Source organism: Astatotilapia calliptera, chromosome 7, assembly GCF_964374335.1.
Source record: "Astatotilapia calliptera chromosome 7, fAstCal68.1, whole genome shotgun sequence".
NCBI classification, from domain to species: Eukaryota; Metazoa; Chordata; class Actinopteri; order Cichliformes; family Cichlidae; genus Astatotilapia; species Astatotilapia calliptera.
In genome coordinates, this window is record NC_137428.1 from 23,865,476 (window position 1) to 23,880,143 (window position 14,668).

Below are 14,668 nucleotides of genomic sequence, written 5' to 3' on the forward strand. Positions count from 1 at the left end.
ACACTAGTATTTGCTCTCATTCGTAATGTTGCAATCGCTTTCTTGGAAACTTACACTCTATACACAACAGACACTCAATACACACTTTCTACACCTCCACACATGACATTATTATGCAGTCAAAATCCGGACACGCCAAACACTTCACCTTGCGTGAAGCTTCGGATCTCATTACCGCCCCACCTGAAGACGGTGGCCATTTGTCAGATCCTGATTCTGCCGACAGTGGGGATGAAACAGACTTCATCGAAGGGATTGACCCTTGCCAAAACAAGTATGTATATTGTTTGAAAAAATAGTTTTATGTTAGAGAAAAGTAAGAAGAATTTCGTGCGGAGAGGAATTTCGCACCGCAAAACATTTTTGTGCGAATTACACATCATTATATTACTTTCGTGCTGGACAAATTGAACACGGTGTTAAATTCTTTTGTGTATAGTGTTGATAATATTGAAGAGGAGGGAACGGAACTGAAGTGTCCTGCTCGACTGAAGCAGCCTCTACTCCGGAGAGAAGTAGAGGAAGGAGTCGGATGAGTTGTCCTCTGGCAAAAAGAGGAAAGAGCTTCAGGTCAGAGTCACTCTCCAGTGATGCACAGCTACCTGGAAGAGTGATAAGGACCCAAACAACTTGCCTCAACCTGTCTACCGAATTTCTTTCCAAAAAGAATGCCAGATGTGGAGCCGCCATTTTCAGTATGTGTGGACAGTCCATCTCCATCTGAACTGTTCAAGATTTACTTTGACCATGCTGCTATAAAAAAAACACTGTGTGCCAACACAAACAAAAATGCAGCTAAAAATATTGCTGCAGGCAAAAACTTCAAGTGGACTGAGCTCCTCACAGAGGCTGAAATGTACCATTACTTTGGCCTAACACTCTACATGGGGGTTCTAAAGCTGCCCACAATGAGAGATTTTTGGCATGTGAATTTGATTTTTCATGTGGAATATCTTTCCGAGGTCATGTCCAGACACCGGTTCCTCACCATCACTTGGAATGTTCATATGAGTGATCCTGCGGAAGATGCTCTCAATGACAGAAAAACAGGCACTGGTGATTATGATATGACTGCCTGCACAGAGTACGTTCCCTGTATGACGTTAGCGTGTCGCCTGCAAAGCTGTATACTACCCACAGCAAAACCTCTCTGTGGGTGAGCTCATGGTCTATAACAAAGCCAGAGTTTTCCTGAAGCAATACATAAAAATCAAGCCAACAAAGCGGGGGATAACACTTTTTGTGCTGTCTGACAACACAGGCTACACAATGGACTAACATTTATACAGGGGGGGTCAACTGTGGTAACTGAGAAGGGGCCGTCATTTGCTGGGATGGCACTTATAAACAAAAACTACCTGGGAACGGGATATCACATTTATTGTAATAACTTTTATACCAGTCCAGCACTTTTTCACCACCTTCATGGCCTGGGGGTTGGAGCATATGGCACATTTTGGGACACAAGAGTTGGAGTACCAAAAACCAAAGTTAACGCTCTGACAGAAAAATCTCCGGGGACACTATGAAAAGGATCTGCAAGGTTGAAGGACGACACAGAGCAGTTGAGGTGCCATAACCATCAGCTGTAAAGGATTACAACCTCATGGGAGGAGTTGACCTGTCAGATTTTTTTGTTGATGAAGTGCTAAAATGCTTGTGTGCAAACACAAACAAAAATGCTGCAAAAAATAACGAAAAGGGTGAAAAATTTTACTGGAATGAAATAACACCAGAAGAGCTACAAAGGTACCTGGGCTTGTTTACTTTACACTTTACAGTCTGCAATTTTCCAAAAATGTCAGACTTTTGGAGGAGAAACACAATTTTTCATGTTCCTTTTCCTGCCACTGTAATGTCCAGAGACTGTTTTATGGCCATCACTTCTAATCTTGGGATCAGTGATCCAGAAGAAGATGCGGCCAATGACAGAAAAAGGGCACAGAGGACTATGACATACTTCACCGAGTCAGACCTCTCCTTGAGATGATGAGAAATCGTTGCATAAGTAATTACCACTCAGAGCAGCATATTTCAGTTGATGACAGGATGGTTTCTTCAAAGCCAATATTAGCCATCAAGCAATGCATGAAGGCCAAACCCACCAAGTGGGGGCTAAAAAATTTTGTTGTTGCTGATGTCAATGGCTACACAATAGACTTCAAGCTGTATACAGGGAAATCAAAGTTTTCATCAGGGAAAGAACTCTCTTTTGACGATCTGGGATCGGGTTACATTTTTTACTGTGACAACTTCTACACCAGCCCAGCTCTCTTTCAACACTTGAATAAGCAGGGTTTTGGGGCTTGTGGTACATACAGGCTGGGCAGGCTGGGTGTTCCATCCACTCAGGAAAATGCTCTACATACAAGATCACCAAGAGGGGGCCTCTTGGTGGATCAGGGACGGTGAGCTTTTATTTGTAAAGTGGATGGACGGTCGAGAAGTCTCTGTCTGTACTACCGTTCACCCTGTGTCCAGTGGGGACATAGTGTTACGCTGGCAGAGAAAGGAAGATGGACATTTTGAGAGGGTTTCTGTCCCCAGATCGACAGCTGTGACTGAGTACAATAAATACATGGGAGGAGTGGACACATCAGACCAGATGCTGGGAACAAATTTAGTCCATCGCAAAACTAGAAGATGGGACATGACAGTTTTCCAGCATCTTCTGGACGTTGCAGTTACAAACAGCTTCATCATTCACAAAGAGTTGTGCATCAGCAAGCAACAGAAGCACAAGACTCACCAGGCCTTCCAGGAGGAGCTCCCTGCACATCTCCTAGGTGTTTTCTTGGATACCAGGCCCGAGTCCCCAAGTCAAGGACACTTTCCTGTCCCTACAAGCACTGTGGATATAGGAAAGAGGCAGAGGGCAAGCATAGGAAGGAAGCAGTGCACTGTCTGTAAGAGAAGCACTCCTTGGAAATGCCAACAGTGCAATATAGGCCTTTGCCTGCAGCTTGAGAGGAACTGCTTTTTCGAGTTCCACCAGGGACCAAAAATACCTGGACTTGCATAGAAAACAGAGACCCCCAGAAACAAACTATAGTCCCAAAGTTCACATATTTGTTGTTGTTTAGTGTTTTAAAGTTTAAATTGCAAATTCTAAATATTTTATTCATGTACACTTTGAGTTCTTATTCAGTAAAAATCTGTAAGATTGAATTTAAATTCGTTTTTTGTGTTTTCCCGTTATTATTCCCTTGTTACACATCAATCCGATTGTTAAGTGATGACGTGACGAATCCTACTTCCGGGCCTAAAGTAGTCTGCATTTAATATGGCTTTTGTGTTGTTAACATGTTTAATTTTATGTATTTTCTTCTATTTAATCTCAAAAAGCTCCTAAAACAGTCAGTGATCACTGTTGACCTCCCTCGGCTTTTATTACCGCTAATCATTTATTTAAGCTCAGTTTTTAAAACCTTACGGTGTGTTCACACCGAACGCGATGGACGCGAATAGAGCGTCAGGTTTACATGTAAAGTCAATGGAAAGGCGCGATGACGCGCGATTGCGGGTCCCGCGAAAATTCGGAAGCAGATTTGCGTCGCGAAAACGCGAAAACGCGTGAAACGCGCGTCAGTGTAGCGCGTCTGGCGCGTTTGACGCGCGAATAAAACCACGCGCGTGAGTTTTTGTGTTGCACTTTGTGCATACGCGCGTTTCGTGTCTACCGCTCGAGTTGGAAAAATCTGAACTCCAGCGTCAAATCGCGCCGCGACAACCAATCAGGAGCCTGGTGATGTGGCTGTTACCTAGGTCAAAGGGGCAGATCCAGCCAAAGCCTTTCATACTTCAATGGAGGGGAAGGCTAATCAATGCGGTAGCAAACAACTCGGAGCTGTACAACACCAGCTGCTTTCAGTACCGAGACAGGAATAAAAAGGACCGAGCTTGGAGGAAGATATGTGAAGAGATTGGGCAACCTGGTAAGTTCATTCATTTCTCTTTTGAAAGTTTTCACTGACCCGGGGAAGCCGCACAAAAGCTAGCAAGCCACCGCTATTTTCCCACTGACATACAAATACCGTTCTGCTTTTATGCATGTTATCATTTAGGAATATATTTTATTGTTTATTAATAAACAGCACACAGTGGTCCCGCTGTTCATCCGTCACTGCTTTGCTTTTTCGCTGATTTTTTATTGCACAGTACAGCATTGCATTCTGCAGCCTGATTGACAAATCTCCTGCGCTTGCCAAATTTATCACGTTTGGTTTTGATAACCATCGCGTCCAATAGAAAAAACAGCACAAAAACACCCATAACTATGAGCCTCATTCGGAAATAGACACCTGCACCGCGAGGGAAAAAGGCGCACGAAAGTGGCGGGCAGATGAAGACAAAATGCGGCATAATAATACTTTTACGTTTTGCAATCTACAAAGGTTTGCACTTTGAGAATCAATTGTGAGAACTGTGACCAGGGGCTAGTTATTCTGAGAACCCCTGCAATAAATGAGGGACCACTGTCTACTCTACGATTATTATATCGAACCTGTTAACATTTAATACTGTATTGATAGAACCAACTGATTCTGCAGCAGAGCATCCCCAGTCCCTGAGCTCCTGCTGCTGCACCCACAGATATGTACAGCAAGCACTGATACCTTTTTAGTCGGTGGGATTCCCTTGTGATCACCTTTACTAAATATCTACAACCAATCTGATTATATCCTGTTATTGTTTTTTTTTTTTTCCAATGTTGAAATTAAAATCTAGTAGCAGCCTTCTCATTTCTTTGTGTTTTGTGCTGTTTTACAGGCCCACAGAGGAGGACGGCTCCGAGGCAGATGAGGGACGGGTCCCAGGACGGTCCATCGGCGGTGGAGCTGGCCATCCTGGAGTCCCTGAAGAGGCCACACCAGTCTCCAATGGAGCATTTCCTCCTCAGCCTTGTTCCTGCTCTGGAGAGCAGCTGGTCCTTTTTATTCCTGTCTCTCTGTAAATTCTTATATTTTATATATTTATGTTTAATGTTTTTCTGTTTGAGACTTTTAATATTATTTCAAATAAATGTTTATAATGACTAATGTCTCAGTTCTACTACACAGCAAATGTTGGCACACAACTTGACACATGTAGAATTTATTTCATATTATACTAATGACAAAATATACTAATACAGTGGGATGCAGAAGTTTGGGCAACCTTGTTAATAGACATTATTTTCCTGTATAAATTGTTGGTTGTTACAATAAAAAATGTCAGTTAAATATCATACAGGAGACACACACAGTGATATTTGAGAAGTGAAAAGAAGTTTACTGGATTTACAGAAAGTGTGCAATAATTGTTTAAACAAAATCAAGCAGGTGCATCAATTTGGGCACCACAAAAAAGAAATGAAATGAATATTTAGTGTATATCAATGTGTGTGTCTCCTATATGATATATGGGGTGCCTTTGTCTGGATGTGCTTCCCATCCAGAGCTGCACAGCACAGAGGAAAGTTCCAGCGCTCCTGGAATCCCTCTGTGATGGAGCGCCAGTCTCCAGGTGAAGGCACAGCCATGAAGTCGTCCACTAGACAGTCCCAGATGGACGTCGCTGCCTGGGGGGTGATCTGGCTCACCGTGGACACACCGACTCTGAAACTGAACGCGATGGTCCTGAAGGAGTCCCCGGTGACAAGGAACCTGGACAAAATTGTTCAAAATCAGTATTATGTGTACTGCAGTTACAAAATACATTATTCAAATTCCAAAATACTTTTGTGATGTCAGATTTAAATCACAAAACATGAATCTTACATAAAACCTTTTGTAATTATAAGGATAATTACAAAATGTATATTAGATAATATCTAAAACAGTTGTGTTTTGTTTTAACTTTAACATATCATAATTTGATTGGTAGCAACTTTCACAACTACAGTGAGCCAATCACTCACAATTCCTAAACATGTCAATCAGGTAGGAATGAAGTGAGACATTAATAGAAATAAAGAGTTGTATGTTGACATGTAGCCCTTTCCTTGCTTAAATCATTAATATTTTTGAAAAATTAATCTGTGATAAGACAGCTTATCAAGATAGAACCATGTAACTAGAGATGAACCAAACTGTTCACAGTTTTATCTAACTCTGTTTTAATAAAGGCTGTGACCCCTGCTATAGAGTCTGACAGCTGCAGGGATTATATACAAATATTCAACTATCCCAGAATTAAACCAGGTCTAAATAAAAAGGAGTGAGTATCACTACAAGGTTAACTCAGTGGTCCTAATGCTACAGTTTGATATCAGCAAACACCGAGCGCATACATTGATGTGACACCACAGCCATGCTATCATTCAAACACTGATAACAGCATAAATCGAATTAAATCGGGACTTGATGAGAGCTTCTGAGTATCACTAGAAATATTATAAAGAGTCGTCTCTGTACCACAGTTTGCTTTCAGTAAACACCGACAGCATTCACTGTTAGCATAGCACATCCATGTTAGCAGTGTATAACTGGATGGATTAGCATATTAGCACAGATATCAATAAAGGACTACCGTATTAAATAGTTTTACTAACCTCAGGCAGACGGACAGGCGCTCTGCAGGTGGGATTGAGCGTCTGTAGTTGGTGTCTAGGCGGCAATGCTGGGACCGACGAGGGAAAGCAGGTCCTCAAACTGGCCGACGGTGATAGCGCTGGAATCGGCCGTCATCCAGGCGCAGCTCCTGGAGCAAGTGGTGAAACTCACCAAACTGCTCATGCCTCTGGAGGACCTGATGGACCCAGGTACGGCGAGGACGTCTTTTACCCTGCTGCTCTGCTCTCCACAGTACATAGAGAAGGGAGACTCTCTCTTCAAGCGCTAGCTCGATAGCTGCCATCTTGCAAAGATACCGGTCTGGCACAACTCCCTCCCACATTCCTCCCACATTTCCGGTTCACGCGCGTCAAAATATCATATTTTGACGCGCGATGGATTTTTCTTGGACACGCGTTGAGACGCGAATGTACACGCGTCAAATTAGGGGCGTTTGGGGCGTTTTATTCGCGTCCATCGCGTTCGGTGTGAACACACCATTAGGATGTAACTACAGCCCAGCCCATGCAGCAGTATATGAATGACTACCTCGTATTGTGGATGGATTATCTCAGTTGTTCTCCTGGCTGAAGTTTGGTCCTTTTACAGCATCCTGCCATGTGATTACATTTGTTCCTGACCATCGAGAACACTCATGTTAACTTTTATCGAGTGGAAAAAAAGTTAGCTTGTTTATATTATGCTAACATAGCTGTGTCGCTAGCGGTCACGTAGCACATCATTATATACCAGCTAGCCCAACTTCAGTAACCCTACAAATAGAGCTGGGCGATAGAACGATAACGATATGTATCGCGATATAACTTTTACTCGATAGAGAAATTAAGCTATCGCGATAGACCTCGCCGCTCTTGTCCTCTTAAGAAAAAAAAGAAAAGAAAAAAAAAAAAGGTCAGCCGATCCAAATTCAGTAGCGCAGAGCTGAACCAATCACAGCCGCAGCGTCACGTCGCGTGACTTGCTACGTACAGCACAAGTGCCAAGCCGCACGTGTGTTTGTTTGGGAAGCAGCCAGCGCGTAATGGAGGAAATGAGTGTGCCGACTAGAAAAATCAACCGACCGTGACCGAAGAGAAAACAGATGATGGTTCCAATGCCGGAGAGATTGTCGAACGGAAGAGCCATAGAAGTTCCGTAGTGTGAAGGTATTTCGGCTATTTCAAGTCTGACAAAAAACAGAGTAGCGTGCACTGTAAATTGTGCCGAAAGCAAGTCTGGAAATACAATAAACTGGTGCATGCGTCACACTGTGCGCCGCGTTATTGTTTCGGTGAAATGAATTTCTACAATACTGTTACTGTTAATTGTACTCTCTGCAGTGTTTAAATGCTTACATATACACACAGTTACTGTCCCTCCACACATACGACTCGGTTCTGCTTCTATGCCGCAGCTTTGTTTACTTTTTCCCACCGAGGCTTCTAGACTTCTGATTGGCCAACATTTCTGCACGGTTAGGAATCTAGCGCCACCTGCTGCTTTGGCATGTTCATAGCAGCGTTTTCCTTCATTTCTGCCTTTACGTGTGAACGGGATTATTTTTTAAAACGAAAACGGAAAATCTCCGTTTTCAAAAATACCCGTGTACGTGTGGACGTAGCCTCAGTCTCTGACTGGAAGCGCTAATTCGTCATTCGGCTTTTGTCAGACTAAAGTAACTGTTAAAACTGTTTGAAAAGCTAAGCTATACAACAAGGAGAGATTGAGAATTTCCTTTTAGTTCTCAGTTTATTTGATATTGACAAAAGTTAGTCATTTTTGTCTGTTCTTCTGTAAAACAAACTAAGATTTATTTTTAGAATTAATATTTTGTTTCTAAGTGGAATTGACAATTTAGTCTGTTTCATTTGTTCTATTTTGAAACTTAAACGCTTTAGCGGCTGCCTTTTGTGTAGTTTGCAATATTTGCCTTTATTTATCTGAAAAAGTCTCATGTTCCTTAAGTACATCTACCCTGTTGAACTTATTATGGGAAATAAATATTTAAAAACAAGCTGCTGATTATTTCACATTTTACTTGTGAGCAACGGCACATTTAAATCTTACAAATATAGTTATTTGGCTTATATCGTGATAGATATCGTTATCGCCTGAAATGAAAAAAACATATCGTGATATGAAAAAATCTCATATCGCCCAGCTCTACCTACAAACGTCACTGCTGTTTAGTTTCCTGTCTTCATTTATGCTGGAAGTGATAACAGAGCTGTACGTTTTAATTTGTTTCCAAAACCCTGCAGTCAGGACATGCTATATTGTATTTAGATAGAAGCTAGCGAGCTAACTTCTAACTCTGTTAAATGTCATAAATTCCGTTTTTATGGATGCCTGGATGTTAAACTCAATTGTTACACCTGGTAGAGCAGAACGCTGATCATTTTATTAAAGATGAAAGACTTTAGACAGTTTTTCAACTCTCAGTAATGCCACAGTGATCGTTTGATATATGGACCTGCAGCGGAGTTTAGGTCCAGACACGGCTAGTGACGTCAGACTGAACAACCGGATAGCATACAGTAAAACAAAACAAAACAAAAAAACTACCAAATGTTGAAAGAAGTAGTAGTCCTGAAAAAAAGTGACAAAGGCACACAGTTACAGCAGATGTTATGAGACTTTTACAGCTAAAACAACAAAATAATTCCAGGCAGCCTGTTTAATATTATAGGGTATAAAGGGCTAACTTTGTGATGTAAGTCGAGCTAGCAGGCATGCTTTTGCTTATTTCATCCACATATATATTTGTGTAATCCAGCAGTTCAGCTATAGCCTTAGAATCAGGGTCTTCATTAACCGCAGTGTGTCCGCTGTGAGGAGTGCTTTGCCTGGAGTGTGTGAGATAGTATAACTGTACCTCATAAGCCTAAGTTGGAACCACTGGATTCTGGGTGGAAGCTCAGTTAGTGCTCGTTGCTCCCCGTCTGACACCATGTTTTGAGGCTTAAGGATTAAAGCAACAGTTTGTAGAGTAACTCAAACTCGTACTTTATTGTCAAAAGGCTCCCCAAACCATTTTTCTCCTTAGCAAGCTGCCGGTTTATCCAATGTTCACGCCTTGTTAAACCTTTCACAATAAAACAGGTTACACTAAAACAGATAGTTGGCTGACAGTTGGTTGCTACACTCTGGAAATGGAATGAAGGTGAGTGTTATTAACCCTCTGGGACATGCTGCACCTCAAAATCACATGACCGATTTAAGCTGACAGCAAAAAGCTGCAGCCATGCTGAGTCTCCATTTCCGCTTGTGTTGAAAGTTTGAACTTGAAAATATACACACGTTTCTAAATTGTAATAACAGGCCACTAAATCCAGAGTTATGATTTAAAAAAATAAGCAATGCTTTTTTCTGAATACTATTGTCACGTTTGTGCAGGAAGAAAGCTAAAAAAAAAAGCATCTTCTAAGGACAGCGCAAAAACAGTAAAGAAAAGAAAGACGCCACCTCTTTCCTATTGGTGGAAAAATGTACCATCCATCCATCCATCCATTTTCATCCGCTTTGTCCGGGGCCGGGTCGCGGGGGCAGCAGCCTAAGCAAAGAGGCCCAGACCTCCCTCTCCCCAGCCACCTCCTCCAGCTTATCCGGGGGAATACCAAGGCGTTCCCAGGCCAGCCGAGAGATATAATCTCTCCAGCGTGTCCTGGGTCTGCCCCGGGGCCTCCTCCTGGTGGGACATGCCTGGAACACCTCACCCAGGAGGCGCCCAGGGGGCATCCTTGTCAGATGCCCGAGCCACCTCAGCTGGCTCCTTTCGATGTGGAGCAGCAGCTGCTCTACTCTGAGCCCCTCCCGGATGGCCGAACTTCTCACCCTATCTCTAAGGGAGAGGCCAGCCACCCTTCGGAGGAAGCTCATTTCTGCCACTTGTATCCGTGATCTCGTTCTTTCGGTCACTACCCACAGCTCGTGGCCATAGGTGAGGGTAGGGACGTAGATCGACCGGTAAATTGAGAGCTTCGCTTTTACACTCAGCTCCCTCTTGGTGATTGGTGAAAATGTACCATATCAACCAATAAACTATGTGCATATGCTACTTCCGGTGGGGAAACTCCTGTATAGCACTTCGTTTCCAGTGTGATATTCGCTCTTTGTTTATGGTCAGGTTTTCCAAAACAAGTCAACCAAATGGATGAATTAAGAGGCGATTTACATTTCTCAAGATGTCTTGGCCATTTACCAAATATATCTGTAGATGATGTTCATCAACTTGTCGATATTTTTCCCCCGCGCCTCAGAGCAAAACAGAGAAAGGATTCAAAGAAAGGATTTCTCAGTATTTGTATACAGTGGTCCCTTGTTTGTCACGGGTGTTAAGTTCTAAAAATAACCTGCGATAGGTGAAATCGCATAAAGGCTGTAAAACTGTAAAACCCCTCACTACATACTTTTTTCATACAGACATGAACATTTTCACACTTTTCTCTCTTGTGTAAACACCCTCAAAGTTCAAACCTTAATAAGGTAAAATAAGTCCAGTATTACAGAATGAAACCAAAGATCAAACCCTGTTTTCAGGTCCAGAACACGGGAATAGAGCAGCTGCGAGAGAATTCAACATCAATGAATCATTAATGAATCAGAAGTCCAACTTTTTGTGCGATGGTTATCTTCCTCTGCCTTTGACGGTGCAAAACATTTTGTCGACATTGTTTTTGTTGGGAAGAAAAGTACAGCACTTCAGAGTCACACTGCTAGCAATTGATTTGGCGTTTCTGTACGGCACAGGAGAGATGGCACGGAGGAGATCAACAATGGTCTACAGCCGATCAGGATGCAGAACACAGTGCGGTGTAAAAAAAAAAAAAAAACAGCATGCAAAATTGCACTAAAAAAACCCGCAAAAGTAGAGCTGGGTATCGTCACTGATTTCTAGAATCTATTCAATTCCGATTCACAAGGTCCTGAATCGATTCGATCCACGATTCAATTTAATTCGATTCGATTCGATTTAAATCTGGGAAATTTTGACAGTCAGAAATATTATAATTCAGATCAGTACATTTACATATTTTTGTATCAATAAAAAGGAAGCTGACACACGCAAGACTTTATCAAAGGTGTGAGCGTCACAGCAGATGCCTTTGTGTCAAAGTAGCTGAAGATAAAACACAGAAAAACATGAAGGTGATTTTCCTGGCCTGGGATTTTATAAAAATATTCTGCAGTACATCAAAAACGAAAGAAAACCATTAATCAACATATGAACATTACCTCTGAAGTTACAGCGGTTTTATTAGAGACACGGTTAAGCGTTTTGCATTTTGAATAATTTTAAAAAGTTTAAATTTGTTCAGTATTGAACAGCAGAAATGAGGTTTTCTTTTTGGAAGAATGTAAAAGAGAAAAAAACAGCGGCTGACAGCGCTGTAAACAACAGTAGACTGGTGCGTAACAAGCAAGCAAATAATGAAGAAAGGGAAACTGTTTTTGAAGTACAGAGAGAGAGAGAGAGAGCTGTGCATCGCGGTGGAAGCAAAACAGTAAAAGTCAGAGTGAATTCATGACGATCTTTATGTGAAGCGTTTGGATCTTCTTTTGCTGCTGGTTCGGTCAATATTGTTTGGAGAGAGATCAAACTAACAGCTTTAGAATTGGCTCATAAAGGGCGTGAACACAAAGCGCGGACCCGCCGACAGATCAGAATCAGCGAGCTGTCTGCTTTCAGCCCCGACTGTGAGAAAGGCGACATCTAACTGATTCTGATCCGCGGGTCGCGCTGTGTGTTTAAGTCTATGTGCAGAATCCGTGTACCTGCTCTCATTTACTGTCTTAACTGTTTGGTGGTTCTTGAAATTTTGTGAGATGTCACCAGAGATTCTGGCATTTCAGGCAAAATAAATTTATATTAAAAAAATCGATTCAGGATTTTAATGAATCGATTTTACGTTATCCAAGCCAGAATCGATTTTAATCGATGAATCGATTATAAAAACCCACCCCTACGCAAAAGGGACCACTGTAATTTTGAAGATAAGTCACAACATACCCTTCGTAAATACTAATATAAAGACGCCCTTACTAGCAATCGTTCATTTAATTTTTCTGTGGCTTTTTTCACGGTTTGAATCAAGCATGAGCGAAGCTACTGCTCCTACAGACATACAGAGAATAGAAATTGCGTTACTCTCAATCCCTAGATAAATAGCAAATGAACATTTAAATATATTTAAATATAAAAGTGATTAAAAATGCAAGTAAAATAATTAAAAAGTAAAAATTTAAATAAATACAATTTTACATATAACAAGAAAGCTATACAATATACAATATAATGGGTAAGTGACATTGAGTGTAAACCAGGCAGAGTAGTGCAAATAGGCAAATAGTGCAAATGGAGATTTAGTAATGTACGGTAAGAGAAAGTGTAACAACAAAGTCTTATGAGGTAATGGCAGTCCAATGCTCCACAAAGTGACTGGTAACTGGTGCAGGCAGGTTATTTCTCTTTCCAGCAACGTAGGTTACAATTACATTAGCATGACCAATTATGCAAATTAGGCGATGATGTCACTTGAGATGTGAGAGATTTGTGATGTTTAGTGTGGCGTGTATAGTTAGTGTGTTGTGTAGACGTTGTTTTGTTTTGTATGCCAGTGAGGGTACTAATGAATGTCACAAAGGCAGAACACAATGTAAACACGGTCTTGAGGTGGAAAACCAGACAAGTGATGCGCTTGCTGCTGTCAGACCTGCAGGTTTTATCGCTGTGGTGGTTATGGGCAGAAATCTGTGCCATCAGAAACTGAATTTGAATAAGTTCAATTTGAATTTGAATTGCTCCGATTGAATCTGAATTGTAACTTGAATAAATGCTTTTGAAAACTGAATTTGAATTAGTCTAATTTGAAATTGAATTTATGGTTTGAAAATGATCATCACTAAATTGAAATTGAATTTATTTCTTGAAAATGAATTGATTTGCTTTGAAACTGCATTTTATCCTTTAAAAATTCAGCTCTCGAATAATTTCAGTTTCACTTCTCACCATTCAGTTTCAGTTCTACAATTCAATTTCAGTTCCAAAATTCAGTTTTTTGGAACTTACATCCGGTTCCGGTTCAAGCGCAGATTAATAGAACTACGTTTTACTAGCGGACCGAAAGTGTTACCTATGGGAATCTACAGCGTCTTGAGCTGAATTAAGACTTCAGAAGTCATTCGTCATGTCGAATGACCAGCGGATAAACTCTCAGGTTGGTAATAAATGTACTACATGTATAAGAACAAGCGTCATGTTAACAAATGATAGCCGTAAGGTAACTGTTAGCTAAAAACGCTAATTTAGCGTAGTTTGCCCTGAATTCAGCTTTGACAAACAAATATGATCGACTGTTTCTAGTAGAATTCCAAAGTTGTCATCTTGGACCCTCTCAGAGTACCCCCTCTGTATGCTTGCAGAGACCCCTACAGTAGGGAAACATGCAAAACTGTGCCCAAACCTTTGTGTTTTAGCTTTATTTATGTCTTACACAGCATCCCAACTCTTTAGCTAACTTAATAACTTTAGCTAAAGTGAATAGTTAGTCTAATTCATTAGTGCAGCATTACTGGATCATCTCTGTTTGAAGTGATATAATATGATATACAACTATCACTGTGTTTAACTACCATAATAATTCTTAGGGTACTGAGTGCATGCTTAATTAGATATATTTTTTAAACATACTGCTCCATTACTATGTTTGACAGGCTGAAGTTGTCGGGTCACCTCCTAAATCGACCATCTTTTACAGGTGTTTTGTGCCAGAAATGGAGTGTCCACTGAAGACTGAAGATACTGAATCTCTACGCCTTGCCATTGATCCCTATTGTGCCTTCATCTAGACAAGAGACATTAACTTAACCACTCTCATATGCTCTGTACCTACATCACATTCCCTGACAGTCGTAGCTTGGCTCATCTGAGGGTGAAATTATAAGAATGTGTTATTTTGCAAAGTGCTCTCTAGTGTTCCTAAATAAAATATGGCATTGAGGTCATTTCTTTTGAATTAATCCCTTCTTCTGAAATATAAGAACCTCTTCTGGTTTTAATGGCACTTTGGATTTCCTGACTTTCTGTTCCACTTCCAAACCCAAATAGATGCTGACAAGCTGACACAGTAACATGG

At 41.2% G+C, this 14,668-nt stretch overlaps 1 protein-coding gene and 1 long non-coding RNA gene across 2 annotated transcripts in view; one reads left to right on the forward strand and one right to left on the reverse strand.

Moving 5' to 3' along the window:
- Positions 1-1,227: 1,227 nt before the first annotated feature.
- Positions 1,228-14,668, forward strand: part of mtfp1 (mitochondrial fission process 1) — a 46,621-nt gene continuing 33,180 nt past the window's right edge. Inside the window, exon 1 of the mRNA XM_080304270.1 lies at positions 1,228-1,231. The gene's annotated coding sequence lies outside the window, so the exon portion shown is untranslated. The remainder of the gene's footprint in view (positions 1,232-14,668) is intronic.
- On the reverse strand, positions 5,079-6,595 carry LOC145430015 (uncharacterized). The gene is made up of 2 exons (XR_013910391.1): positions 6,533-6,595; positions 5,079-5,645 (listed from the first exon to the last, which is right to left on the reverse strand). It is a non-coding gene; the product is annotated as an uncharacterized LOC145430015 (long non-coding RNA).